We start from the raw sequence: 5047 nt of genomic DNA, 5'->3' as shown, positions 1-5047 counted from the left end.
TACAATGGTCTCTTGGAGATCCATATGATGTAAGTCTTTTGCGGTGTGTTTGTTGGGATCCGATGAACTTTGAGTTTATGATCAGATCTATGTTTTTATCCAAGAAAGTTATTTGAGTCTTCTTTGATCTCTTATATGCAGGATTGCTTATAGCCTCGTATTTTTTCTTTGATATTTGGGTTTTGTTTGGCCAACTTGATCTATTTATCTTGCAATGGGAAGAGGTGCTTTGTAATGGGTTCGATTTTACGGTGCTTGATCCCAGTGACAGAAGGGGAACCGACGCGTATGTATCGTTGCTACTAAGGATACCAAGATGAGATCTATATCTGCCGCAATAGATAAACGGATCTCGTCTACATCATGTCATCGTTCTTATTGCATTAACCCGTTTTCTCATGAACTTAATACACTAGATACATGCTGGATAACGGTCGATGTGTGGAGTAATAGTAGTAGATGCAGGCAGGAGTCGGTCTACTAATTTTGGACGTGATGCCTATATAATGATCATTGCCTAGATATCGTCATGATTATTTGAAGTTCTATCAATTGCCCAACAGTAATTGTTTTCCCACCATTTGCTATTTTTCTCGAGAGAAGCCACTAGTGAAACCTACGGCCCCCGGGTCTCTTCTCATCATAATTTCCTTTGTGATCTATTTTCCTTTGCATTTATTTTCAGATCTATTAAACCAAAAATACAAAAATACCTTGCTGCAATTTATTTGTTCCACGATCTATTTATCCTATCTACCACTTTTACCTCACATTATTTGCCTATCTTGAGGTGCCGTACACGAAAGGGATTGACAACCCCTTTAACACGTCGGGTTGCGAGTATTTGTTATTTGTGTGCAGGTGTTTTGTACGTGGTGTGAGGAGGTTCTCCTACTGGTTCAATAAGCTTGGTCTCATCACTGAGGGAAATACCTACCGTCGCTATACTGCATCATCCCTTCCTCTTTGGGGAAATACCGACGTAGTTCTAGCAGACATCAATACAAAGCTCGACTTGTCGCAAAAGGTTTTCGACAAGTTCAAGGGGTTGACTGCGATGAGACTTTCTCACCCGTAGCAATGCTTAAGTCTGTCCAAATCATGTTAGCAATTGCCGCATTTTATGATTATGAAATCTGGCAAATGGACGTCAAAACTACATTCCTTAATGGATTTCTTAAAGAAGAGTTGTATATGATGCAACCAGAAGGTTTTGTTGATCCTAAAGGTGCTAACAAAGTGTGCAAGCTCCAACGATCCATCTATGGACTGGTGCAAGCATCTCAGAGTTGGAATATATGCTTTGATGAGTTGAACAAAGCATATGGTTTTATACAGACTTACGGTGAAGCCTGTATTTACAAGAAAGTGAGTGGGAGCTCTGTAGCATTTCTGATATTATATGTGGACGGTATATTATTGATTGGAAATGATATAAAATTTGTGGATAGCATAAAAGGATACTTGAATAACAATTTTTCAATGAAAGACCTTGGTGAAACTGGATATATATTGGGCATCAAGATCTATAGAGATAGATCAAGATGCTTAATAGGACTTTCACAAAGCACATATCTTGATAAAGTTTTGAACAAGTTCAAAATGGATCAGTCAAAGAAAGGGTTCTTACCTGTGTTACAAGGTGTGAAGTTGAGTCAGACTCAAAGCCCGACCACTACAGAAGATAGAGAGAAAATGAAATTCATTCCCTATGCCTCAGCCATAGGTTTTATCATGTATGCTATGTTGTGTACCAGACCTGATGTGTGCCTTGCCATAAGTTTGGCAGGGAGGTACCAAAGTAATCCAAGAGTGGATCACTGGACAACGGTCAAGAACATCCCGAAGTACCGGAAATGGACCAAGGATATGTTTCTCATTTATGGAGGTGACAAAGAGCTCGTCATAAATGGTTACGTCGATGCTACCTTTGACACTGATCTGGATGACTCTAAATCACAAATTGGATACATATTTATATTGAATGGTGGAGCTGTTAGTTGGTGCAGTTCCAAGCAAAGCATCATGGCAGGATCTACGTGTAAAGCAGAGTACATAGCTGCTTCTAAAGAAGCAAATGAAGGAGTTCATATCTGATCTGTGCGTAATACCTAGTGCATCCGGTCCAATGAAAATCTTTTGTGACAACACAGGAGCAAATGCCTTGGCATAGGAATCAAGGTTTCACAAGAGAACCAAACACATCAAGAGACGCTTCAACTCTATTCGTGAATATGTCAAGCATGGAGACATAGAAGTTTGCAAAATACATACAATTATGAATGAAGCAGACTCATTGGCTAAGCCTCTTCCATGAGAAAGACATGATCAGCACCAATACTCCATGGGTGTTTGATTCATTACAATGTAATCTAGATTATTAACTCTAGTGCAAGTGGGAGACTGAAGGAAATATGCCCTAGAGGCAATAATAAAGTTGTTATTTTATCTTTCCTTATTCATGATAAAGGTTTATTATTCATGCTAGTATTGTATTAATCGGAAACCTAAATACATGTGTAAATACATAGACAAATAATGTGTCCCTAGTGAGACTCTACTAGACTAGCTCCTTGAATCAAAGATGGTTAAGGTTTCCTAACCATGGACATGTGTTGTCAGTTGATAACGGGATCACAACATTAGAAGAATGATGTGATGGACAAGACCCACCCGTTAGCTTAGCATAATGATCGTTCAGTTTATTGCTATTGCTTTCTTTATGTCAAATACATATTCCTTCGACTATGAGATTATGCAACTCCCGGATACCAGAGGAATACCTTGTGTGCTATCAAACGTCACAAAGTAACTAGGTGATCATAAAGATGCTCTACAGGTATCTCCGAAGGTGTTTGTTGAGTTGGCATATATCGGGATTAGGATTTGTCACCCCGAGTATCAGAGAGGTATCTCTGGGCCCTCTCGGTAATACACATCATAAGAAGCCTTGCAAGCAAGTGACTAATGAGTTAGGTACGATATGATGTATTATAGAACGAGCAAAGAGACTTGCCGGTACCAAGATTGAACTAGGTATGAAGATACCGACGACTGAATCTCGGGCAAGTAACGTACCGATGGACAAAGGGAATTACGTATGTTGTCATAACGGTTCAACCGATGAAGACCTTCGTAGAATATGTAGGAGCCAATATGGGCATCCAGGTTCCGCTATTGTATTGACCGGAGAGGTGTCTCGGTCATGTCTACATAGTTCTCGAACCCGTAGGGTCCGTACGCTTAACGTTCGTTGACGATATAATGTTATATGAGTTATATGATTTGGTGACCGAATGTTGTTCGGAGTCCTAGATGAGATCACGGACATGACGAGGAGTCTCGAAATGGTTGAGAGGTAAATATTAATATATAATACGATGATATTCGGACACCGGAATAGTTTCGGAGTGCACCAGGTAGTCATCGGGTCACTGGAAGGGGTTCCGAACATCCCCGGTAGGTGTATGGGCCTAATGGGCCAAGGGGGGGAGACCAACCAACAGGGGGGTAGACCAACCCAGGGACGGAAAGGGGGGAGGGCTAGCCCTTCCCGCCTTCCCCTTCTCATGGGAGAAAGGAAGGGGGCCTTCCTCCCCTGCCTTTCCCCGCTCACCTAAAAAGGAAAGGGGGGTGCGGATTGGGGGAGACCTCAAGTAGGATTCGGCCTACTTGGGGCGCCCCCTTGGCTGCTTCTCCCTCCACCCACCTATATATATGTGGGAGGGGCGCCTAGCACAACCCAGACAATTGCTTAGCCATGTGGGGCGCCCCCCCTCCACCGTTTACAACCCCAGTCATATTTTCGTAGTGCTTAGGTGAAGCCCTATGGAGATAACTTCACCGCCACCGTCACCAAGCTGTCGTGTTGGATCAAGAAGGCGCGGACGTCACCGAGATGAACATGCGATGAACGCGGAGGTGCCGTACATTCGATACTCGATCGGTTGGATCCCGAAGAAAGTTCGACTACATCAACCGCATCGTCAAACGCTTCCGCTTACGGTCTACGAGGGTACGTAGACACACTCTCCCCTCTCGTTGCTATGCATCTCCATGGATAGATCTTGCGTGTGCATAATTTTTGTTTTATTTTCCATGCAACATTTCCCAACAGAATGGCCAGTTACGTACACACTATTGGATGAAACTGAAGGAGAAGTATGTGTGGGACGACATGACCCGTTGATGAAAAATTTGTCTGACATCCGATTAATCTAGTCAAATTTGAGACATTGTTGTACTGGACTTTGTTTGCTTTCTATGTATGGATGATTTATGGTATTTTCTATCCGAATTTTGATGAATATCGATCGGTTTGCATGGTCTGGTTAGTTCAAATGTGGGTTGAAACATATGCGAGCGGCGTTGAATGACTAGCTCTCGCATCCGTGTCCATGGAGTGGTCTCCCTATTCACGGACAAATGCGGGGGGAAATTTGCGGGTCGTCGTTGAAGACGCCCTAAGCAAGTACTACTCTATTGATACATGGCCCACCTCCACTAACAAATTCTCTAGGAGCACGTCATACAGCCGACTGTTAGTTTGTAGCTCGCTTCTTTTCTTTCTCATCTTCCCTCTCTTATAACTCAGCAAAAATATGATATTTAAAAGTCTTACAGTCCACCTATGTCACCTTATTGTACTTGCTCTTATGATTTCCCTTCTTATAAACAAATAAAATGATTGTTTTTGAGCGACCATCACCTCGAAAAACTAAAACTACAGCACCAAAGAACTTGATACAACACCAAAGAAAGGCAAGACCCTATAGAGGCGACACAACAAAATTAAAACGACCTAAGTATGACCACTCTATACTTGGCAATCCATGACCCGAAGATGACCAATGCCGCGTTTGTTAGGCTGCATTAGGTTTAGCCAGACCCGCGCGGGATGTACTCGGCTCGTTTGTTCACCTGGAGTGCATCTATTTCCTGCCCCGCATTAACCTCAAAGCGCCCATGGGCCTGACTCTGGAGGAACGGAATCGTTCACCAATGCCACACGGGCTTTGCGCGGCGGTGCTGCCAGCGCGCGGGGGGG

This window comes from Triticum dicoccoides, chromosome 4B (genome assembly GCF_002162155.2).
Source record: "Triticum dicoccoides isolate Atlit2015 ecotype Zavitan chromosome 4B, WEW_v2.0, whole genome shotgun sequence".
In the NCBI taxonomy this organism is placed as follows: Eukaryota; Viridiplantae; Streptophyta; class Magnoliopsida; order Poales; family Poaceae; genus Triticum; species Triticum dicoccoides.
The sequence above is the reverse complement of the archived record's forward strand: the minus strand, read 5'-3'. Positions refer to the sequence as shown.